Here is a 26,015-nt window from a genome sequence, read left to right as displayed (position 1 = left end):
ATAGAGGTTTATACAGCCTTCTCATAAATAGCATTCTGTCCTGGTGACCTTTATACCTGTTCAGCACCCACCTATAGGAGTCTACCTAATATAGAAAGTTATATTGCTGCTATTGTTTTTAAGAAGAGAAAATAATAAAAGATTCAACTGTGTAAATGTCATTCCTGCCCAGACAGTTTAGTATTACAAGAAAGGGAGAAGTCTGCTTTGAAATTTTCCCTGTGGCAAAGGCTTGAAAAGCCTTGAATATTGTGTGCATCCTTGATCGTGTCATGCAATGGTAGTAGTAAAAATACAAAATCTACTATCTCACTCTGCTAGGGTTTTGAATGCTGTGCTGAGTGCTGAGCACTAGCCTTCCTAATCTTCCAAGGTGGTAGTGAATCCTGTCACAGCCTTCCAGGAAAGCTATGGCATAGCTACCATCATGGAAACATGGTGGGATGGTTTGCATGACTGGACTGCTGCAATGGATGGATACAAGCTCTTCAGAAGGGACAGGAAAGGAAGGAGAGGAGCTTTGCCTATTAGGCAGCTTTTAGACTGTGTAGAGTTGAGGGCAGTGACAATGAGGTGTGGAACACCTGTCATATGAGGAGTCTGAGGGAGCTGGAGTTGTTCAGCCTGGATAAAAGGAGGCTCAGAGGGAACCTTATTACTCTCTGAAACCATCTGAAAGGAGGTTATAGCCAAGTGGGGATAGGCTTCTTCTCCCAGACAACCTGCCCTAGGATGAGAGGACACAGCCTTAAGCTGCACCAAGCTTTAGGCTGGACATTAGGAAGAATTTCTTCACAGAAAGGGTGATTGGGCATTGGAATGGGATGAAGTCACAATTCCTGGTGGTATTTAAGGAAAGACTGCATGTGGCAGGTAATGGTGTAGTCTAGTTGACATGGTGGTGCTTGGTCATAGGTTGGGCTCAACAATCTCTGAGGTCATTTACAACCTAATTGATCATGTGTGATTCTGTGATCTTGTGATTCCAGATAGCATTTATTTACTGACATAAGTTTTGTGTTGTTATTTAATCAAACTGCATTCCTTACCTTGTATTTTGTTTTATGCAAAATCATAACTAAAGGTGGTGACTTTACAGGCAGAAGGATAAAAATAGTACGAGACATTTTAGATTCTTTGTAAAATTATTAGTTAAAAATAGATGTTAAATATGATCTGAAATGTTAACTAATTTCATCCCCTGTTTACAAACATTCCCGTTCATGCACTTAAGATGCTACATAGAAAGAAGACTTTATGTGAAAGAAACTTCAATTGTACACTATGGAAACAGGATTTTGGGTCATCTCTTGTCCTCTTTTGCTGCCTATCAAAAGTAAAAAATTTTTCTTTTTCTTCGTTGGGGACTTACACCAAACTGAAGTACAGTATGCTTTAAGCTAGTGATTGCATCAGTCACCAGCATCTGTTACTGAGGGGTGCTGAGTCTGGTCAGCTGTAATTGGACAGAATCATCAGTCTGGGGAAGTCCTCGTTTTCCATGATATTTGTTGCTTGTGCGTGACACTTAAGAGTTTTTGTCCATTTTTCTCCTCTGCTAATTCCTCAATATTAGGGAATTAGTGTCTCTCTGCATGCCATTTACTATCAAACATAATCCCCCTTTCCCCTATTTCCTTCCATTTCCATCCTTTGATGAGAAATATTTAGGCCACTCCATGTCTTTATTCTTGTCAGACAGAGGCTGATGAAAGATCTGTTACAGGAAATTCTGCTCTACCTATGGAGCAGGGTATCTCAAAATACATGTTTGGACATATAGAAAGCAGAGACTGACTGCTGATAAATGCTGTAGACTTCTCATTGTTTTCGACCATGGTCATTATGCCAAATGTGTCAAAATACAGGGAAACAAATTTATATACAAGTGAAGGGACATATTTTTTTTGGCAGGGAAGATGATGCAATATCCACTCTCCTATTTTTTAAGATACCCATTATGACCATTTTGGTATCTGCTAAATGCCTTTGTAGAAGCCCAAGATCATTCCATTTGCTTTTTAAAATGCTTTTTCTCTTAAGTTTGCCCTCTAACTGACTGTAATTACACAGGGATGCTTAGTTTGAGTTTAACCACTGGCTTTCCTGTATGTCATTAGATAGTGCTGGGGGATTATCAGGCACAGTTGTAAGCTACAGTATATGCCTTTGTTTTCTTTTTTGGATTAAACTGTTTATAGGCCAAGTGTTTCAGATGACACAGAGAGAGAGAGAGCACTAATCAAAGCTGACAAAGCAGAAGAAAAGTTCATGTTGAACTATGAGATGTTTGCAACAGCCTTTTGCTCACTCCAAGGAAGTAAGAGCACGCTGAAGGCATGAGTGTAAAACAGGATTCTTATATGTGTGTTCATACTAACATATTCACCACTTCTGTGTTAGTGCAGCCTGTGCCTTGCATGTGTGTGCCACCCTGTACATGTGGTGTAGGTGTTATCCCAACACAGCTACTTGTCTGGTCCTGTGTGTGGAATATGCCATTGGCTACCATCAGCAGTAGCAAATCTTGCACAAACTGCAGCTCCAGCCGTGCTCTGAGCAGTTTCACGTGGTTTGTGCTCAGCAAAAGGTGTATCATCTAACATCTCTTGCAGCAGTGTGCAAAGGGACTCTGTATTACATAGCAGGCAAAAAGCAGCCCAGCTTGTAAACACTTCAGAAGAGGATGGATGTTGGGAAGAGCTCTGAGGAAGGAGCTGTGATTCCAGGCAGAGGGAGGAGGCACTTGAGCTGCTTGCTGTGCACAGCCAGTGGTCTTTGGGAAGAGCTCATATTCACATCACTTTTGTTAGTTTGCTTTTCCATCCAGTTTAGGTCCCCTAACTTTTATCCATACTTTTCTAAATGTGTAATTTGGGTGAATGTATGTAAGACCTGAATTTTAAATTTCATGGGAAACAGACCTGTTACTCTGGTGTTGCAAGACCTCTTTTACAGCACTTCTAAGTTTCCAGAAATCAAAAGAAAACGATGGGGTTTGTTTTGAGGAATATGTTTGAGACAGCATTGAAAGTCATTCGTATTGCAGGGGTCTTCTAATTGCTGTATGAAGTACTTCTGTTAACATCAATAGTTTCTATTACTGTTAAATATTTTCCCAGCCATGCTTCTGATTAAAGAAATTAAAAATTCCTAAGCTGTCATTTTTAACCACCTCTTCTTCTCTAAGAGAACTCTTGCTCAATACTATGAGAGCCCAGTACCATTCCAGGCCACCATCCTGCTTCAGTAGGAGCTGTAAGAGTGCTGCCACTGTTCTCCTTCCCCTGTAACCAACAATTCTCAGCTTTTTTTTTTTTTTCCAGAATATTTCTCCTCTTTTTGAAGCTGTTCATGAATGTAGTCAATGTCTTGCTATACTCTTTTGAATCTCTTATGTCTGGGATAAATTCCAGGAGCTTTATGGTGTGACTTTAGGCTCCACTGGGTTGAATATGCTTCTACTTGTCACCCAGAAAAGAAATCTCCTTAACTATTTAACACAGAGAAGAAAAGAAAAACAAACAAAAAAAACCCCAAAAAGGTAAAAGCACAGTAAAAATATAAAACCATTACCATGTTCCAGGGTAGAGAAAGAAGATACCCTAGGAACAACTGGAAATTAGTTGTATATTTTCTTCAGGTTTTTAAACAGCTCTCATAGAAATCTGGTTTTTGATGGACAGCTCTCTAATGATAGTAGACAGTGAGAGCAGCAAATTTAATATGCTCTGCAAGTCAGGGATGGTTGAAGCACCAGAAAACTGTGAAAGTCTGAGAGAAATGCCCTTGGAGCTTGCTTTGTCTGCTCACAACTTGCCCTTCCTTGTATTTAACCAGTTGGAGTCCAGGTCTTCTGTCCTAGGCTCCTCTGTGCCAGTGGAGTGGGGGAGTGTGAAGGCAGCCAATTTTTAAAATATTTTTCTTATCTTTTTAATTTATTTTAAACTCAGAACACATGAGCAAAACAACAGGCTGTATGCCAGTTGAAATCATGGTGGTTCATGCAAAGTGTCAAAGTAGCTGTTGGTGCTGTCAGAAATCTGCTCTTGGTTAGTTTGGCATGACATAAACTAGTAAGTGTCTCTCCAAAGGTATTTCTGTGATTATGTGGCAGGTAATGACACATTTACTGTGTTAACAAGCTTCACTGTAGCTTGCTTGACATGTCCAGCAACCTCCAATTAGACTTTCTGTAATTTACAGAAATAATTCCTTCTGATATTACATGCTAGTCCCTTGCAAGAGTCTGGAAACATCTAAGCCATCCTAATCCATTTATTAAATTTTATAGGTGTTGCTTATCTTATGATTAAACAAAATCTTGAGAAATAGGATTCTTCAATGGAGCTCAGTTAAATCTTTTGCAAGGGCTGCTAAAGCTTGCAAGTAGAAGAAACTGACGCTGCAGATCATTTAAATCTGTATTATCTCACCAGTGGGTAATTTCCAAACCCCACTTATTATGTAAATGTATTCAGTAACCAGAAGAAGGCTTAAGTATGTGAGAAATCATGCTTTTATGTGCTGTAAGTCATCTCACCTGTGTTATGTTTGTTCTGGGTGAAAAACAGTGCTTGACTGTGACTGGGAGCCTCTCCAGGGATCTCATCCTCAAATCTGCAATGCTGTGATTTACAGGAACAGCCTTGTGATGCCTCTTGAACCTTTTGGAGCTTCCTGTTTCTTTCTTAGTCTTTCCAGGACTAATGTAATTTTAGCTACTTCTTAGCAATTAGATTAGACTCAGGCAATTTCCTTGTAAAATTGCCTGAGCAGTTTCTTCCATAAACTGTAATCAACTTGCTGTGGCTCAGCGATGTTTGCCAGAATAATTAAACTGGACTTCAGCACCACAAAAAGGTATGTAGTTAAAACCACAGAGCTGCTCAGGTGCTTGAGTTTTTCTACAAACAAATCTCTGTCAGGGCCATATGTGTCTTCTATTTATGGTTTCTGCTGCAATCTATGCATCGTTCACTCTGGAAAATCATGTTTTGAGTACATTGGATGATAAAGCCCTTGCATCTCTTATCCCATGAATGTGCCAACATTAGATGGTTTCAATTTGTGCCATGTGTGTCTTTGGTGGTTTTTAAAAATAATATCCCTGATTGTGTTTTTTTTATGGATAATACTATTTTAAAACAATACCCTTGAATGTTCAGGGATCTTAAGACAGAGGAAATACAGCAGTTAGAGATTTCATAAAAATCAAGAAGCACCTTTGTAAGCATTTTTCCAAATAAGCCTGAGCACTGTACAAACCTGACAGTTCCTTGTTCATGCAAGGGCTATATTGATTTTGTGCAGCATGACACATTCTGCTAGGTCTTTGTGCAAAAGAAAGTGTGCTAACCTCCTGCCCCTTTCCCTATCAACCTCATCACTTTCTGACTGCATGTGTCTGGTGGCCCTGCAGCTATCCCCATAAACACAAATGCTCCTTTAAACATCATTTCTCAAGCATTTTCCTCTTCCTTTCAGAGAGCATAGAGAAAGCAGAGTGTCTCTGTATAAAGACATACCATTACATTTCCTGCCAGCAGTCTGATTGCTCAAAAGAAAAAACCCCACCCATGGGTAATTAGTACTGTGTGTGTAGTTAATAGATTTAAAATTAAATGCCACTGGTGCTGCTGAAAGGTCATACTAGGTTTTGCTATTGCTTTGAAAAAAAAATCTGGTTTAGTGAGGACTGTCTCTGAGAAGGGATATTGGTTCTTTGTGCACCGCCTGCAACAAAAGAGAAGCTGAGGATGCAGTTTCCACAAAAGATGCTTTAAATTTTATTATCACCTAGATCGTGGGGTTTCTGTGTTGATTGTAAGAGAGAGGCCCTTCAGTTTAAGGGACTGGCTGTATATTCTTCCTCACAGCAAAAGGAGCTCATGTGCCAGCGGTTTTTGTGGGTGAGATAGGAACCTCATCTCCTGCTTCCTAGTCCATCACCCTCATCATTAGATGATTCTGCCTCCCAGGCAGACTGATTACTTCATATTTTCATTCATTAATGATTTATCAGACTGCTCCTCCCCTAAAGGCTCATCTCCTCCGTTATATTCACAGCCCACACACAACCAGCAACATGTAGCTGCCAGCTGGCACTCTGGCTTTGGGAGAGCAAGCTGCTGGTCTCCCTTTCCACATCTCCTGCTGCCCCCTCCTCCCTTCCATCCCAGCTGCTCACCTGCCTGCTCCTTGGTGGCTTCTTAGGTTGTACCAAAGCCATGAAATCTCCATGTGTCCTATCCTCCTATGCCATCTCTCCAATCTGATTGTTTAATCTGCTTTTCACAACTATTTTTTTAATTAAAAAAAAATAGAGATGAGGTGACCCCCACCCATAATGCGGCCATGCTTGTGTCTTTGTTATGGAAAGGGTGGCCTCTCATTTTGATGAGAGGATTTGCACAGTGGTGACTTGGGTTTGAGCAGAGAAACAGGAGTGCTGGGGAGAGACTGAGCAAGCTGTGTGTGTGAGCAGGAAGGTGTGGGTTGGCAGCAGTTTCAGGTTTTGCTATCAGGTGCTTGGCACAACAGCTCTGTTGAAATCCCTCTTCAGTTGTCTGTGAGAGAGTGATTTTTATCACATTGCTAAAGATTAACTCTATTCTTGTTCTCTGTTCTGCTCCCAGGAATCAGGCATGCTCTGAGGTCTGGGAAAGAGAGTCCAAATGAATTCTCATGATGAAAGGGGGGAAAATCCACAGTTGTTTGGTACTGTCCAGCTTGTCTGCTGGAGACAGGTGGTGACTGAGAGCAGTGGGATCAAGGGCTGCAGGACAGGAAGAAAAAAATATAAGCTAGAGAAAAGGAATAAGTGAAACTCCCTTGAGTCATTTATACATGAATGTATAACTTCTGAGTGCTTAATCTACTCTTGGCAAGTGGTGACTGATAACTAATTTTCTCTCATACCTCTCCCACACCCTCCCAGCATCTTCAGAAAGGACATGTGACAGGAATAATAAATCTCATTATTTTAACAGGCTAAAATGGAAATTATGGATTAAAAGTGCTATGGATGCCTCAGTAGAAAGAAACTGTCTGTTCCTATGATGCCTAAGTGCATCTTCATTTGCACTATTTTTGAGATCTTTCTGAATTATTCAGGGCCCTCCACTTACCTCTTTTAAGCACAACACTTTTAAGTAAACCTGTGTCAAAGGCATCAGTGTCCAACTGAGCAGCCCTTTTGCTCCTACTGCTTGAGGGTAGCTAGAGCCTGACAGTGCTCAGGTTTTGGGGGAAGTCTGGATATAAATCTATGTTGGATTATCTTTTACTCTAGGTCTCTGAGTTGTGCTGCTGTTTTGAGGAGTGAGATGGAAGGTGATGGGGAGTTCAGGTTGACACACATGGTGGTGCTGCAAGACTGATCAGTTTGGATGCCTTTAGCTTTGGAGTGGGGAGAGGTGTGTGAGAACAGTAGTTGGTTGTGTTCTTTGAGCAGCCAGGTGTTGGAAAAACCAGTGTCAGCCCTGAGGGTGTAGGAGCTCTTGCTGCTCCCTGTCACAGGAGGCTTCAGGGCTCTCACAGAGAGGGTGGAGGCCATGGCAGGGCTCTGCTCACACAGGCTGTGGGGAAAGCGCTTTGTATGTGGTCAGGTCAGAACAGGAGAAAACCAACAAGAAGTAATTTATTTCAGAGGGTAGTCTGTGAGCAGAACATGGGACATGAGCCTTGCAAGCATCCAGACCAAGGGCACAGCCCACTGCTTGCTGTGAGATTGGTGCATCCCAGAGCTGTGGATGAGGATGGCAACTGAGATGGATAAGGCACTTACTGCATTAACAGGTGTGTCAAAGCTTCTCCCAGGTCTCTCAGTAAAACCTGTCAAACCTGGCACATGACTGTCAACAGAGCTAAGGGCTTGTTGCCTGAGGAGATTTCCATCAGTGAAGCTGACTGTAAAGTCACAGCACCTGACTGCTTCATTCTCTGTTCTCTGTATGTGGGATGTGTTACCTTGTGCACAGGGTGCATTAGCTGTGCAAGAAGTTGCTGTAGTGCTAAGAGTATGCCCTGAATTTCCACCTGGTGCTGTCTGGGGTAAAGCACAGTTCACCAAGCAGTTGTTTGGTTTTTACTTGCATCTCATCTCTTAGCTTTACCACTTGGATTGGAGCACAGGACATTAAAAAAATGGGAATCTGAACCACACCTTTTCCCTGTAAAATATGTACTATGCTTTTGCTACCTTACTGAATTGTTGCATTTGTCTCTATCTTGGAAAAGGAGGGAGAGTGCAGCAGGTCTTCATATGACCTGGCAGAATCACAAACTGATGCAGTTAGAGAGGGCATCTGGAAATCATCTACTCCAACCCTCTGCTCAAACCAGGGCCAACTTAAAGCTGGTGTCTCAGAGTCATATCCAGGTGGGGTTTGGATATCTCCAGCAATGGAGACTCTACAGCCTCTCTGGGCAACCTGTGCCAGTGTTCAACACCCTCACAGTACAAGAGTTTTTTTTTCTCATGTTTAAACAGCATTTCTTGTACTTTAAGTTGTGTCCACTGCCAGTCACTGGAAACCACTGCCTTGTCTCATTTACTGCCTCCCGTGAGTTATTTATACACATTAATAAAATTGTCCTGAGCCTTCTCTTCTCCAGGCTGAAGAGTCCCACTCTCTCAGCCTTTCCTTATAGAATGGATGCTATAAACTCTTAACCATCTTTGTGACCTTTTTACTGGATCTGCTCAAATAAGTTCATATCTGTCCTGTACAAGAGAGCCCCAAATTTTCAGGGATCCCTAAATTGAATGCAGCACTCCAGTCATGTCTTACCAGTGCTGAATACAGGGGAAGGATCATATTTGTCACCCTGCTGGACGTGCTTTTTCTGATGCAAGCCAAGATGCTGATGGCCACCTTTGCCATAAGGGAGCATTGCTGGATGGTGTTCAACTCAGTTTCCACTGGAACACTCAGATTTTCTCCTGCAGTGCTGCTTTCAAGCCCTGGATTGCCTGAACCCTGCTGATTCAGGTTGGCATTTTTAGCTTTTTCTCGTGTTTAATGCATCTGTGGCAGCTCTTTCTTTGTGCAGATTATTTGGTCATTTTACATAATTACACTATTGAACTAATTAAACTATCATCCTGAAATCATGGCCTGTGGAAAGCAGTTCACAAAACAAGGCTCAGTGAGGCTTGCACCAAAATGGAACACGTAACCCACCTAACATATTGGGGTTTATTTCCTCCCTTTTTCTCACGCTTAAATGTAAAATAAGCATTATATTGAAGGAACCAGGCAAAGGCTAATTTGCCTCATTTGAATGTGAAAAGGAGCCCACATCCTTCCTGTGCCCTGCAAAGAATGCAGAAAGGCTTTACAGAGAAAACAGATGTACTAATATGTATCACTTGTTGGGGGCAGGGGGAATCCCGGGTGCTGCCATTAAAGCAGTGCTGAACTTGCAAGAAAACAAAAGCACCAGCATACAAGATATAGTTCTGGGAAGCTGACAAGGTCGGGACTCTTTTCTTTTGCTTACATTTATGCTCCTGGCATCTGAAAAACTGCTCTGAAAAAATATACAGAAGGGAAAAAAAGAGCCTTGTTTTTCATGCTTCATCTTAGGGGAAGATGGTTTAAGTGCCCAAACAAAAAGCAGAGGCTCCAGCCCAGCCATGGGGAAATCTCCTGCATTTCAGAGACAATATTACCTCACCAGAAGAATACACTACGGACATCATAAACAAAACAAACATAACTTTTGGAAGTATCCCTTGATTTTATTTGTGTTTTAAATACCTCTCTAACACTTAATATGAAAGAGTTTGTCGTGTTAGCTCACAAAAAATGCCAGATTCAGTGGGGAGTTTTAATGGACTGATGGTTTTCAGCATGGGAGATAGAGAACAAATGAACTCAGATGTTATTTCTACAGCTATGCAATCCAAGTCAGAGTTCTGTCCTTTTCTAACCCATCTGTTTATCCCTTTCCAAGAACTTTGGCATTGAGCAGTCAGCACTGACCAATCAGCTTGTGAATCTGCTGGTGTTCATAACTTCCCAAATTCAACAACTTGCCTGATGCAGATTTGGCTCTGTGGCACTGTAGAGTCTCTTGCCAGCTTTTAGCTTGCAGACAGGAGGCAGTAGCATGTGGCAATTTATAATTTATTATATACATGCATTGTCAGTCCCAGTAATAAATAGGAAAATGCTTTAAAGTTTTCCCTTAAAAGGCTACCCCAGACTTCCTAAATTAACAACTGGTTTTCCAAAAGCAGAGAAGTGTAGCAGTTACTCAGATATCTTTGCTCAGCAGTGGTAGCCAAGTAATATCCATGGGTAGGTGCAGTGCTTAGTGAAGATGTTGTGTTCTTTTCCCTAAATGCAGCACAATGGACATTTTATTACAGTCTGCAATACTGAGGTTCATTTCAAAATTGAAATTTCCTGCTTGATCTGCTGTTTGCAATTTGGAAAGTGTTCTTTATTCACAGGAGTTTTAAATCTCTAGCACTGGCATACAAATATCCAGCTAAGGATAAGACAGGCACAATAACCTTGAAAAGAGAAATTTTAAGCCCACTTACCTAAATCACTTAGATGAACATGAATGGAGCACAACAGCTTGAGGTGTTTGAGCTGCAGTTTAAGTGCTGGTTTGTTTTGTACAATCAGGGTAAATAAAATCTTGGCCTTGAACTGGTATCTGTGTATTGGAACAAACATCTTGATGCAGCACACTGCAGAAGGAAGGAAGCAGAAGAGAAATTAGATCACTTTCCTGCATTATTTCTTGTAAGTGTAGTCTCCTTACGTATGGAACACACATTTCCTGTTGTAAAAATATTGTAGCAGCCTACAGTAGCCAAACAACAAATTATCTGCTGTCACTGAAAAGTGGAGTCAGAGGAGCATGTTTGGAGAGAAGTACTGGAAGACTGCAGGTGATCAGATCTCTCATGGTCTGAAAAGATAGTGAATGTGAACTACATAACCACTGCTGTGATTGTCCTCGCTGCCACGGCTTCACAATGTGGAAGAAATAATAGACTGACTCTTCATACGAATGGCACTGTAAAGGTATGAGTGCACTTGGGTCTTGCTTTTTGTTTTGTATCATCTCTGCATTTAGACAGAACCATGTGGGTATCTTAATCTCCTCTTCTTTATGTGTATTATTCTGGAGTGTATGTGCTTTCTTTATCTCTGTCTGCAGTGGTGTGGGTTTGTACCCACATTACACACGTTCTCTTACAGCAACAATAAGTTCCAGCTGCATGAACTGCACCAGCTGTGTTTTGTGGTAGGAATCACAGAGGTGAGAATCCAATTCAGTAATGGAATCACCAATCACAGAATTGTTTCGAAAAGCTTTTAAAGTTCTACTCCGACAATCTTGCCCTGGATCGGGACACCTGCTAATAGACCAGGTTCCTCAAAACCCCATCTAACCTGACATTAAACATTTCTACCAACACCTGCAGCTTCTCTAGGCAGTCTGTTCCAGTGTTTCATCACCCTCATTGTAAAACATTTCAAAAGTCACATGTTGCCAGCTCATATCCAATTTTTCATACACCTGTGCCCCCAAGTACTTCTCCACAGGGCTTCTTTCAGTTCCTTCATCTCCCAGTCTGTACAGATGCTGGTGATTGCCCTGACCTAGGTGCAGGACCTTTCACTTGGCCTAGTAGAATTTCACAAGGTTTGCACAGTCCCACCTGTCCAGCCTGCCAAGGTCCCTGTGCATGACATCCCTTCCCTCCGGTGTGTCAATGGCACCTGTCGCTATTTGCGAATAATAATAGCAACACTTCTTCTTGGGCAAAAGAAGCACTTTATTGAAAACCAACCTATATTTATAGGTCAGTTTGTGAATCTGAGACAGGACAGTAGTTATTGGGTAACAGGAGAAAACATCCCATGTCATGTACACTGTCCCAAGGTCAACACCAGTTGCTAATCTTACATTATGAATTCCTTTCTATCTGTAATAAAGATATCATCCTGGGAAAGAATCCTGGCCAGAGCTGGGAAAGTCTCACAGCCTGGAAGCTAAAGCTAAAACAGCTCAGAACCTGGGAAAAGGCCTGGCTGAAATCTTCCTAGGCCTGCAGCAGTGTCCACAGTACCCCTCAACTCGGTGTCATCCACAAGCTTGCTAAGGGTGCACTTGATGTCACTGCCTGTGCCATTAGTAAAACCATCTTGAGCAAGGTAGGCTGAGATGAGATACGAGGAAGAAATTCTTTACTGTGAGTGGTGAGGCACTGAAACAGGTTGCCCAGAGCAGTTGTGGATGCCCCATACCTGGAAGTGTTTAAGGCAAGGTGGGGTGGGGTTTTGAGTAACCTGGTCTAGTGAAAAGTGTTGCTGCCCATGACAAGAGGTTAGAACAAGATAGTCTTTAAGGTCCCTTCCAACCCAAACCACTCTATGATTTTATGACTAAATTGTTTAGAATTCCTGATGATTGGTGGCCTTAAAATCCTTATTGCCTGAACCTTGTGACGCCTGTGCAGGTCCCAACACAGCAAAGATTCTGCGGCTTCTGATGCTCAGCCAAGCTGTGGACCACAACTTGTGGCCACATTCTGGGGGCAGGTCACACAAAGGGCGGTAGACAAAGGACAAAAGTCTGCTTTTACTTTGTGTATGGGTGGTTTAACGTTCCACTTCAAGCAGCTTCAGTGGCTGTTAGACATGATCACTCTTCTCTCAGACCACACTTCCTACAGGCATTAAAATTGGTAATCTTTATCTGTCTCTCAATCGTGGTCAGATAACAGATGCAGGCTTTTATTGTGGTAAAGTGACCCACACAAGTAGCTGCAGAAGAGCAAAGTGAGAATCCTCACAAGGCTTTCTCTTCCTGGAAGCACTCCAGGCACACAGACACGGGAAGCCTTAAGTATCTCATCTGGTTTTTGTGTTATACCATTGCAGACAATCTCTCTGTATGGACTGATGGGGGAGGAGCTGGAGGACTAGGAGAAAAGAAAAGCTGTAAATAGCAGAGCTGGAAGCCTTTCTTAGGAGAGGAAGTAAAAAAGAGAGGAGGAAATGAGCTTGGGATCTGCTTTTTTGTTTGGTTTATATTGTATAAAGTTGAGGGACCAGCCACATTCAACCCTGGTATTTTCCTTGGTGAGTTCTGAAAAACTATCATTGATGTGTGGGTCTTCCCCTTTTTTAAAGAAGTTATTTCAGGAGCAACATCACCAGGTGGAGAAGAAACTCTTTAGCTTAGTCTTTTGTTCTCAGGATAGACATTGTGGCATCCTTGATCTGGTTTCCTATCATAATTCATCTTTCCCATGGAAAAAAATACTCACAGCTTCTCTTCTTGCTGTCCCTGTGCAGAAAAAAAGTCAGTGTTGTTCAATGTTCTCTAACTTCAAATTATGCAGCTTCAGAGCATGCTAGAGCTTAGATATTTAAGTGAGTGGCAAGGCAGGAAGGTGTAGTCCTGACAATTATATTGAAAGCAGGCCCATGCAGCCCCCTAAATTTTAGAAGCATGTGAGAAAGGGAAGAAGAGTCGTTTACATTAAATTGAAGGAACTATGCTAGGAACTCTTTTGAATGTACTGTGGCCATAGAGGACTGCATTAGACTTTCCTGGGATTTTAAATTATTATCTTGTATAGGGCAGATATTTCATGCATGTTATGTGCAAAGAGCCCATTATATACACAAATCGTGTAAATTTAAGCCATAAATGAAATGCTGTGTACACATACAAATGCTGCTTTAGTAATGTTTGTCTTGGTTCTCCCTTTCTTAGACAGCATGTATTGCTGCTGGGAGGAGAGCATGTGTTTGGCTGGGGTTTGGGTTGTGCTTTGTTTCCTCCCATTGTTTTCTTCAGTGAGGAAAGGAGATTGGATAAAACTCTTGTCTGGTCTCTGTTGACATCAGCACATTCGATCTGCCTGCGTCCAAAAGAATTATGTCAAAGCAATTGCCTGCATTTGTTCCTTAGCGTGTTCTCCAGCAGCACTGTCGCTTGAGGGTCAGACTGGAATACATTAAACTGGAATTGGGGCAGAAACTGCAGCCAGCCTCAGGTCAATGATGCCTCTTGAGATTTGTGAAAGTGACACTTCTGGGGTTCACTGCATTAAATTCCATAGCGTTTCTGTGTCTAGTCTGGGTGAATTACAAAGGCAGATGGGATGGTTAGTTTCACATTCTCCCATTTAATTCTGCGTCTGTGTGTCTAGGATGGAAGATAATGCCTTACATCTGATTTATTTTGCAATATTTGAAAAAAAAAAAAAGATGTTTTAAATCCATATATTAAAGCTCTTTGCTTCTATGTAGTGTTTGTGGTTTGTCGTTAGGAAGATTATCACAGTTACTTCATCTGTAAAATTCTGTTTCTGAAGTCTGGCCTATGTAATCCTTGGTACATCTTTTGACATAAGCCTTTACAAGGCTTAAAAAACACATTGCATGTGTGCTTAACAGAACACCTTCAAGCTGTAGGATATAGCTGGGGTTATGCCAGAGGGAGAGAGGGAAAAAATGCATCCAGGAGGACAGAAAGTATAAAGGTGCAAAAGTGCACAATTCAAAGGGTAGTTTTGCAGGCTCTGATTCATCTTTTATTAGTAGCTCTGGAACCTTGCCTTCCATCTGCTTTTGCTAAGCTTCTGCCCTATCAGTGACTGAAGAGTTGCCAGTCACAGTTTTGAGTCTTGGGAACTGTTGACAGGAATGCCAGGTATAGCAGAACTGAAGGGGTGGAGTGTGTGTGAATGCATGTACACATATACATACATACACATCACACTTGGACTGGCCTTTTTCCTCCCTAAAATTTTTGCAAACTTTCTTGCTGTGATTCACTCTGCAGAGGCTTTGTACTACATGTTTACTGAAGACAAGATGTTTCTTTTATGTTTGTGACATACGACCAAGATTTTACTATGCTGTGCATGCTGTGTTTTAGCAGGCATCACTTACTGAGCATAACCAAAAGTTTGAAAAACACATTTTTTCCAACTGTTGAACATAAAAATAACTGTAGAACCATAATTAAATTTAATTAGATGTTTGTATGAAATAACGCCTTCTAAATCTCTGGAGCGGCATATGTGAACTAGTCCTGAGCTCAAGTAATTGAGATTATTTTATCTGTTTTATTTGCAGAATTTACACTCCAGAATTCAGTCATAAATGGGTTCATTCCAGAAGCTTAAAATGACATGATGCCAGCATCTGGCATAAATCAAACACTTCCAGCCTTCCCACTCCTGCACATTGATAGGATTAATACTTTCTGGCCAAAGGCCCAGGTTAAGACAACACGCACAAAAGCTTGTGTTGCCTCCTTAAAAAACATCAAATTTAATTATTGGCAGGCTGTGAAATGAAGCAAATTCGGTCACCAGGGCCCCACAGCTAAACACATGGTCCTCAGGAACCCAAATGCCTTGGGACAGGTAGCCAGGAGCTTTCTTGGCAGCACCCAGTTCCCTTGGCATGCAGAAAGGGAAGGAGAAGGCACGAAGGTGTCCTGAGTGACCTGGGAGGTTCCTGCAGGAGTACTGCTCATATCCATTCATTCTGCTTAAAGGATCTAACTTGTTTTCCTGAAGAAGCTAGCTAGTCCTCCTGTTCATCCTAAAAGGGTGAATTTGGGAAAGGAAATATCTGTGAGGTATGGAGGACTCTTTTCCCCAACATAATTCTCTGAGGTCACCTTCTGTGGCTGGGGTGTGTGGGATGAGGTCCCAGTGGCAGGCAGCAGATGAAGTGAATTGCTGAAACAAGGAGTCACTGGTGTTTTTTCAGTGCCAGAGCCACAACAACACCCAGGCTTTCCTAAAAGTGGTTTCCTTGGCATCTCAGTGTACAGAGCTTTGTATAGTGAGGTTTTGTGTGCAGCTGAGAATTGAGAGAGGCTGCCTGCAGATCCTGCAGAAGATGGACAATTGGGTGTCATCCATACTTAGATGGCACCTCATCCCCAAAAGCTTGGGGTTTCCCCAGAGATGTTTTGTAAGCTGTGAGCAGGAAGGCTGCCAGGATGAACACCCTGCAAGGAGGAGAGTTTCTTGGTGACAATGCACACAGTGACCACTCAGCTCACCTGCAGGAGCTCCTGCTTTGTAACAATTAACCCAAGCCATGTGGGCGTGCATCCTTTCTGAATCAAGCACAGGTACTTTCACAACTTTGCAGAGGTGGACAATACCTCATAACCTGTGATGCAGAGGGTTAATTACTGGTTAATTGCCTATAACACATCACTGCTGAACAAACAGAACAAACTTGCCTTTTCACAGCCGGAATTGGAATAATTTTCAGTCCTGGTGTAATTTCTACCTTTGCTAGATCAGATCCTGCTGTTATCAAATTTATTCAGTGTAAGAATACTGCTACACCATGAACAAAATAACTAAATTCCCTCTAACAAAGCCTTCTGTAGCCCAGTGTTTTCAGTTATTTAATTCCTCTTGCCTCAGCACTCTTCCAGTTTTTCCAACAGTTTTATTTGTAGAATGGAACAGTAAAACCTGATACGTTATTCACAGAGCAGAGGAACGAGAAGCAAATGCAGCATCACTGTAACCTACCTACTCATCTTTTGATTTTCATTTGTTTGTACAGCTGAGGCTCACATTAGCCCTTTTGGCCACAGCCTTGCGTGGGGAGTTCATGTCGAGCTGATTGCTTCCCAGGACCCCGGGTCTCATATTCAGTCTCTGCTTCGGAGGATAGAGTCCTCTCTCTCCCTCTCATCCTGTAAGTATGGCCTGGATTCTTCATTCTAACAGGGTGATTTTGTACTTGGCCATATTAACACCTAAACTGGTTTCTCCCATCTTTCTACATACCCCAGTTGCTCTGTGTCAGGCTTGTTCTGTTATGGTTTGTTTTCTCCCATTCCCAGCTTCGTGTCTCACCAGAATGACTTAACTTTAATCCAGGTCGCTGATAAGGCTATTAAATAATATAGAGATGATCACCAATGCATGTGAAATCCAATAGGAACCTATTTGTTTGCTAATCAATAGTTTGTCATTTACAGTTACACTTTGGTTTCCTTAATTTATCAGTTTTTTAATATTTCTAATATGATTATGGACTCAAAAGTGACCTCAGTATAAAATAGGTTTAGGGTTTTAGCCTGATCTTATATGGTGCTCACCACTAATGGAGTCCAGCTTTCCATGTGCAGATGGAGACACTCTATATAGGCTTCAAAGAATTCATAAAGACACTCTACAGAACAAGTCAGATGACTTAGATTTGTAATACTGTTAGTGATACTGCCTTCATCAAGTGAACTAGGAATTTTTGCAAGAAATTACATCAAATTAGTTTGACAGGATCTATTTTCTTAAAGCCAAGTTAATTGACGCTAATTACAGAGCTTTGAAAAACAGTATTAATTGAGACTGATATTAGTTGTTCCATCCTCTGCAAAATACTGGAAACTCATCTAAATGGCGTGTAATTGCTTTCTACCCTTCTCAAACAGTAGCCCAATATGAGCCTTCTTCCTGTCCTTGGTCCTTCCCCAGGGGAACAAGACCCGCCTTAGATCCAGAAGCAGCTCTAAGGATACCTCTATAAACCTTACGAGACAAATTTATTTCTAGCAACTAATCTGAATCGCCCAGAATCATTTATCTGCTGCTTAACATCCCCTCTCCAGGGGCTGCTGTGGTGGGAATCTATTTCATTATCATCATCATAAACAGATCATCCGGCCTTTTACCTGTGTGCTAATCGGAAACATTTACTGAATAACTCCTGCTGCTGTCATATTGTTATGAACGATTCTACAGTTGAACAGTTTTTATTGTTCAAGATTCATCCTTCCTAATCTGCTTAGAAAAGTTAAAAATGTGATTTCCAAGTTTATGTGCCTTTATTTATTTCTAAAATCTTCTTGATTCCTCTAGATAATCTTTATTTGAGATTTTTTTTTTTTTTTTTTTTTTTTTTTTTTTGCTTTTTATTATCTCTTCCTCTTTCCCCTTTCGTGTACCAGTTTTCTATAAAACACTCTATATGTTTTTTCACTTCCCTGGTAAACCCAGCTGTTGGGTTTTTTCTTTGAGTGTTATTTGTATCTAGCCCATTTCCATGGTTGTAACACTGTAGGCATTTAGGAAATGTCTTAAACTGTTTGCAGATGTCAGCAACTTTCTGTATGTTCTGCCTTCAGCCTGATTTGCCTCCCATTTGCTCTAGTTTTGTGAAACTGCTTCTCACAAAGCGTGCCCTAGGATTTTAATTTATGTATCTATAAAGAGCGTACGCTCTCATACTGCATAAAATTCTGGTCTGGATTTGGTTGCAGACAATGTTAGCTGTTTGCACAGGAAGTGTTGGTCCTTTTCAGTCTAAACAGCCAGTAACCTTCTGGTCTGTGCTCGTTTCTCTCGACAAAGTCTTGAGCAGGGATGCTAAACCAGGTGTGACTCACGCGGTTCAGGCGCTGCTACATTACGCAACCAGCGGTGAGTTGTGCTTGTGCCAGCACTGCAGCTCCTGCCCATGGCAGCCCCTGGCTGGGGAGGAAGTCAGTGGGTCCTGTTGCATGTGGGGTGGGTGCTTGTGTGACCACTGTGGGGTTGAGCTTGTGTGTGGTGGAGTTCAGCTCTTCACCCTGCGGTGATGGTGCTGTGAACTGCTCCCGTCCCCTTTGGTGCTGCGAGGCCGATGCTGTTGATGACTCATTGGCAAGAGCTTAATTTCACAGGGTTAGGAAGGCCAATGTTTCTTTGAGTTTTGGGGTTAGTAACTTGTCATTTGTAGACTTTTGAAACTACAGCCTGCATTAGGGCTAATGGCATAAGGTCTCCAGAGTAACACAAGAGGAGATTTTGTACTTCTTGTATGTAAGTGTTGAAGAAGCTCATAATCCCTGTAACTTTCCAAGATTATTTATTTCCAAGGTGTCAGTCACTCAGGTGTCATTTGTGACACATACAGCCTGACACCACCCTCTTCCATTTGGACTTTTTAAATTGGCTACAGCTATTTCAGGTAATAATATAATAGTCTAAATACAGCTATTATTTGTCAAGAGTACTATTTTGCATTGCTACTTTATAGGCAGAGGGTTTACCCATTTTTTTCCAGAATCCTGTAATTGGCATATAAGCAACTGAAAAGGATCATCTTCTCACAGCCTTTGCTTTGGTTGATGTTCTCCTCTATACCATGGTTAGTGCTGAATGTGTTTGTGGTTGCTTATTTGACCTCCCAGCCAACCTGGCTTAGAGTGTCAATTTGTTCCCTATCTAGAGGTCCTTTTCCCTTTACAACACAATCCACAAATCTGTCATGTGTCCCCTGTGCTGTGGGGACAGCACAGTTGTTAATTTCAGTGGCCTTCAGTTTTTTGTCTCTCTATGTTGGGAAACAGGGAGGAACTCCAGAGATCTCCAGATCTCCTGAATTGTCAAAAGTTGTGTATTTCACAAGGTGACATTTTTCACAGTACGCTTATTTTCAGTGAAACCCTCCCTGTCTGCTCCAGGTTATCCACCAGTTTTGCCTTTTTGTTTTAAATACACAGAAATAGAGAAACCTCTGTGGACTCTTCCTCACACACTGAGGGTGTGGAATATACCTTTGGGTTCAGCTTTCCTAGCTCTGTCCCTTCCCAAACCCTTTCCTGCCTAGTTGTTACAGTGGCAGAGTGAGAAACAAAGAGAGTCTTGATGCTTTGTGAGTGCTGCTCTGCAATAACAGGAACATGGATGAGTTATGAACATTGTTTTGGTCACAAAGCTAAAGCACACACAGCAGGGGTTGGGATGCTGAGGAGAAACTGAACCCTGTCCAGAACACAATAAACTTACCTAAGGTGTCATCTAACAGAAAACTGCTGTCATACACTGAAACCACAGAGGCAGCAGCTGGGTTTGAGAGAACAACTAGAATAAAAGTTCACTAGATAACTTTTCTGTGGGTGTATGAGCGTAGGCAGGTTTCTATGTGTCCCCATTACTGGTGTAGTCAGTACCTTCAGCACTCACTGCCTTTATCACAACGTGGTTGACACCCAGTTTGGGGAACCCTGCCTGTCAGCATCTTTGCTTTTGTAGATAAAGCCAGCTACAATGATGGTGAGAAAGCTGGGGGTTTCTTTGTGGGCTGGCCACAGGCAAATATTTGCTCATGTTTAGGAAAGAGATTATTTTTCCCCCAATGTAACTGGATAAATAAGGGATTTAAATATCTCTATTAAAATATTAGCAGTAGAAACCTAGAAGAAATGAGAGCCCCTTCAGGAGGGAATGGTGTCTGGAAGGGTTTCAAAGCAAGTCTCCTGATTTGAAACTCAACTTGCTCCCTTTTTCTTGCTGCCACATCCTCCAAGTTCTTCAGTCACAAAACAGAAATCAGACAAGGCAGAGAAGGGGTTAGTTTCATTCCTGCATGGGCAAAGGGGAATGGGGAGGAGCAGTGAGGGGTTTTTTTGGGAGAAAATATTTTTTTATGCCTCTTTCATGGTCCACAGTGGCAAACAGGCAGAACTTCTTTACTGCGCCCTTCCCCTTTCCCCCCTTCCTTCCCTGCCCATCCTGAGTCACATTTGGCACTCTGCTCTGTGCCACTCCCATACTGTGGGTCAGATGAACAGCCATTAATCCTGGGTAGAATCTAAAAATAAGAACTGAAGGAAATAAATCAGAACAGTGTGAATCAACCTGCAATCATCTTTCTGTTCTCCTAATGGGAGAAAAGAAAGAGGAAATCAGTGGATACAGTGTTTTACTTCTCTTTCCAAGACAAAATTATTCTGGCATTTGCCGCAGTTGTTCTCTTGCTATAGGTTTTCTAATTTACACACTTAAAAGGCACTTTAAAATTTAGGCACATTAGCTCAAAATGCTTATGCACACCATCCATCCACTTCTCTCTGCTCATGAACAGAACTACCACAAGCAGCCTGATGAAGGAGGAATGTAGCTCGAAATCACACCATTGAATTTACATGGTGTTCTCTCAGAACCAGGGATAGATCCATTCTTTGTGGGGATTAACTACAGAGTAAGCAGTGTGCTTACTCTATGTAGCTGCTGCCATTAGTTCTTAATTTCAGAGATTATTTTAACACATTTTAAACATAAAAAAAATCCTTTGTGCAGTTTTGAGTCTAATTTGATCTTCAGTTTACAAGTGTAAAACCTGCAGGCTTTCCCTCTGAAGTTAGTTGCACATAAGACTTTTTCTTTTGGATTACAAGTGAAGTTTGGAGGTTGCTGGTAAAAAGAAAAAAAGAACAAAACACAAAAGAACCTTTTCTCAGAATTGCTGCATTTTTCTAGGGCATCTTTTTTCAAAGTAATAAAAGCCCTGGGACATAACTCAGTTACTGTAACTTTAAGAGATTGCAGCATGAGCCTTTAATTGCTTCTTGTGTTTTGTTCTGGTTTGGTTTTGCTGAAAGGGATGTATCACAGGGAGTGGAAGAGAATTCATTGCTTTTTGAAAAAGATGAGGCCCCGTCATTCACAGACTTGGCTGGCAAAGAAGCTGCACAAAACCAAAAGGGTGGAGACATGTCTTTTCATGGGCAGTTTGGAGGGTTTATCTTCTCTTCTTGCACTGGGGAGCTGTTGATTACAGCTGCTCAAACAGCATTGTGGTAATGCAGCTTCCTGTGACCTTGCCAGGTGACGTCCCAACCAGACAGTCCCACCATCACACTGCCCCTCAAAGAACACGTGGACATGGTTATTGTTCCTCCTGCCCAGCTGGAACACTGACTTCCTCTTTCCTCTCTGACTTGCAATAGAAGATCATATAGCTGTATGGATAATAAACAGATTGTCTGGGTTGCAGTAAATCTCTTGCCAGAGAGGGACCAAGACATTCATCGCTCTTCCTTCCTTCCTTGCCCTGTCCCATGGACAGCTGTGCTCACAGCCTCTGGCACAAACCAGGGCTCTGCTTGTAGCTCAGTGAAATCCTTCATGCACCCTCTCCTCCCTGGTCCTGACCCCCGAAGCTGGCTGAATGAAGCAGGCAAGGTGAAGCCCAAACCTTCATTTTTCATGACTGTCTTTTAGTTCGGGTCCCAGAAGGGAAAAGAGGGAAGGCAAGCACAGAGCCATGCTTTGCAGGCATGTGTTAAAACAAAAACCTTGTCCATAGTGTCAGGAAGCTGTTGTTTCCAGGGCTGTCCCCAGTCACTCAGTAATAGGGAGGAACAGCAGGACAGAATATGGCACTTCAAAGCCCCCTCCAGGGTCTGCTCTTCTCACAGCAGCTGGAGCTGCTCCCTTTCCTGAACCCCTTCTGCCACCATTGTAGAGGACTTCCAAAGCTGACAAGAAACAATAGTAAGAGCACTCCAGCACTCTAAAAGGCATTTGCTTTGAACCAGGGCAGTATGGCAGCAGGAGCTCAGCTAAGGCTGCTCTTCCTGCTCTTCCAGCCATGGATATCCATGGACACTGGGCAGCAGCCTGACTTTTGACTGCTGCAGATGAACAATTGAACTGCTGGGGGTTTTTCTGCTCAGCCCACTAAAGCAGAATCTGGGAGTGAAGCATTAAAAGTCTCCCTTTAAAATTAAATTATGCAGCCCAGGAATTTTTGAGCGTTGTTTTGAAACATACTTGAAGTTTTGCCCTGGTGTTTCTGGCTGTTTGTTCAGGAATATGACTTTGTCTATGTGAGATTTTCTGCATATCTTTAACAGTCAGGGGACATCCAATGGTAGTACTGTGTCTTCTCTGATTTACATTTTTTAATGCAGCATGACAAGTGTGGTGCACATGTAGATTTGCAAGAATTCTACACAAAAATCCAGCGCTGTTCAAGGCTGAACCAGATCTATTCACAATGCAGTAAAATTATATTCTTTCTAGATTGGACCTTAGTATAAAAATTAATATATGTATGGTAACCTGCAACCCACAAGCCTGGGAAATAATGAATGACACCCAGAAGTTGAATTTTAAAGTATTTGTTGTATCTCTCTGACCTAAAAATTTTTGAATCACTGGCCAGGCTGGAATGTAGACATTCCTCTAAAATGTCTCAGAGTTAATAGATAAAAACAAAAATAATGCAATAAGTGCTGCTATTTTATTCCATCTGTTTCATTTGAGTTGGCTTGAAACTGACACAGTATTAATTCTGGAAATCCAAAATGCTCCCATCAGCATAGATATGAGTCAAAGAGAGGTCAGCAAGCAGACAGCATGAGAATTACTGACCTACATAAGGCTAGTTTTAAGTACTTATTTGTTGCCCAACTTGGAATGCCTTCCTAGTGACTTGTAATGGTCAAAGTGGGCGAGTGAGCCTTTTCTGAAAATTGGGGTGTTTAATGTGTCTCAGAGTTGTGTTTCAAAATACGTAATCCATCAGTTTCTCTCTAGGGAGCTACTAATAGGACATGGAAAGTAAGATGTTTCAACTTCAGGGTAAATTTCTGTGTTGATTGTTCCCACTATACAGCCTACAGGAGGCATTCCACAGTCCTTTTTAAAGTCTCTTTTAAAAATTCTTGGAGTTCTTATTCTTGGAAAGCCTTTTCTGTCCTCCTTGAATCTTCATGGTAACTAAAAATGTGGCGTTTTGAATATTAAATCCTACAGTAGCTCATAAAATTTGGCTTATTTGATGTCACAGACTGATAGTTCTGTAGTGCTTTCAGCAAAACATAAAGTACCAAGAAGATGACCCTTAGAGGTTTCATTTTTCACAGCCATGCTGGATGCAACCCTCTAGTTTGATTCATGCCTGTTCACCACAGAGGCTGAATAAAAGCCAAGGATTTTGTGCTTCTGATTTCTTTTTAATGTAACTATTTCTTAACTCAGCTTCCCTGCTGATGCTTTCCAGACAAGATTTGTAAGACTTGGTCAGAAAAAGGCAGTTGCCAGTTACAGACATCCAGCCTATCCCTTTCATGTTTTTTTACTGAGAGAAGTTATCTTAAAAATATGCCATCAGATTTCATTCCAGAGAAATCCAGGAGAAAAGAGAATGCACCCTGCTGGGTCTGAACCTGCTCTGGGTCTGAACCTGCTCTCCATCTCCTCAGAAGGCTGGAGCCCTCTCTTGTGCCAGCTCCCTTTCAAGTGCAAAGGGTTGGAGGACAGAGGCCACAGCATGGATTGAAGGGTGCAGGGTGGACAAGTTTTCCCCTGCATCTCCCAGTAGTTCTCTCTCAAACACTCTAAGGACCTATTTTCTCTCACAGCTCTAAAAAAAGAAGGTTCTGAAGATGTACCAAAATTCAGACTTTCAGCTGCGAGTTGCAAAAGCTTATGAGAAAACTTCTGATGCTCGGAAGGAGTGAATTTGCACCATTCTTCCCCCATCCATATGCTTACTACTGAGAAGCAAAGGTTAATCAGTACTTTTTGCTTTGCAGATATCACATGTTGGAGCTTTTACTTTTAAAATAGAAATATTAAAAAAGGAATTTTCCTGCTACTCTTGGACTTTTCCTAGGCTTTGATTAGCTAGCAGAGGATGGCTTTTGTTTTTGTTAATGGAGTGGATGTCTGGCTTTGTTGAGTGTTTCAGTTTTGGCTTCCATTTTGTATCAAGAACAAAAAGAAAAACCAAAGGGGGAAGATTTACTGTAATAATAATAATTTTAATACATCTCCTTAGGCTTCATCAGGTATCCTACCTGGAAGTGATTAAGGTGCTGTGACTATATAAATTATTAATAATGATATAATAAATTTTATATCCTTGTCGACTAATGTTTCCACAATGTGGGTGGAAAAGACTCTTCTGGTTAGACGCATATTGGATTGCTTGTAATGTAAATGTTGGAGTCTAAGAAATGTAATAAGGACAAGAAAAGAGACAAATAATATAATTATTTTCATTTGTCTCTAAGGAAGTCTTAAAACCCATGAAAATTGGGGTTTTATGTTTTCATAAAAACATGTTTTACATTGCCCATAAAAACACAACTTCAAAATAAACAAATACTACTTGCTTGCATTAGAAAAGTTCATTCTAATTAGGCTGGTTACATACCTTTTAACATTACCAGTGTCAGACTATAATGCTGTGTGACCCATAACTCACACATCTGAGAAATGTGCCTTTCCTAGTGGAAATAGATTAAAAACTTGTTCCCTTACTGTAAGATGCACAGCATGTTGGATGAGCAACATTGTGTGCTCATCTCTAGAGAGTTTAGTGTAAAACAACTCCAGATTCTGTTTGGTGATCTCAGAGCTGACTGAATAATTCCAGCCTTCCTCAGCTCCAAATGCTGACACGCAGGAAGATGAAACTTTTGGATATTAAAATCCTGCTCTGTGATACTGAAGGAGATTGTTTTTTGGATTCCATTCATTGACACAAAGGCCAGTGCTGAATGGAGCTGATATTTATTGAAACCCCTGAGTAAGCTGAAATCATTTTAGGCATGTACATGCATACATGTATTCTCTCACATTTAGCCAACTCCCCATGATGCTGTTTCTTTGAGCCAAGAACAGACAACTTTCAGGGACTTGGCTTGAAAAGATGTGTGCATGTAACACCCTCTGTCACATTTCACAAGAGGCTGCAATCAAGCAGTCTTTATACTTGGATTGTCTAGACACTGTGGCAGTGGGAGGGGACAAGAGAAAGAAAAAGCCCATTTTGCCAGTCATTCACTTCTCCTTCCCTGTGTGCTGCTGTTGACAGCAAAAAGATAAAGCAAGTAAAAACCACACAAATATCAAGACATTCATAATTGACTGGTTCTCCATACATATAATTCCTAGTAATAAAAACCCAAATCATTTTTTTAAACTACCAGTGTATACCATTCCCTTGTTTTTTATTTTTTTTCAGAATAAATACTTTTAGCAATTTTTCTTTTTGCAGATGATTTATCATTTCAACTTTTTCCTTATCAATGTGAAAGTGAAATATGTAGGGTTGCCTTGTCAGCAGTTGTAAATTTATATGTGAAATATTCCCGGATTTCAGTGGGGATTTTTTTTTCCCTGCTCAGCTAAATGTTTGTGAATGAGCAACAAGAAAACCACTTTCCCTCCCACTGGTTTCCCAGATTTCATGTTTCCTATC

At 41.5% G+C, this 26,015-nt stretch overlaps 1 protein-coding gene across 5 annotated transcripts in view; it reads left to right on the top strand.

The window, feature by feature from the left end:
- The window catches only part of FYN (FYN proto-oncogene, Src family tyrosine kinase), a 135,810-nt gene that overhangs the window by 67,040 nt on the left and 42,755 nt on the right, over positions 1 to 26,015 (top strand). For 3 of the 5 annotated variants that reach the window (XM_079298738.1, XM_079298742.1, XM_079298741.1), the window contains exon 3: positions 16,598 to 16,727. The exons of 1 other annotated variant lie outside the window; for it this stretch is intronic. The gene's annotated coding sequence lies outside the window, so the exon portion shown is untranslated. Of the gene's footprint in view, positions 1 to 16,592; positions 16,728 to 26,015 lie in introns of all 5 variants that reach the window. One more of the 5 variants, XM_079298739.1, reaches the window with a different exon arrangement.

This window comes from Erithacus rubecula (assembly GCF_903797595.1).
Source record: "Erithacus rubecula genome assembly, chromosome: 2".
NCBI classification, from domain to species: Eukaryota; Metazoa; Chordata; class Aves; order Passeriformes; family Muscicapidae; genus Erithacus; species Erithacus rubecula.
This window is presented reverse-complemented; position numbering and strand designations above follow the sequence as displayed.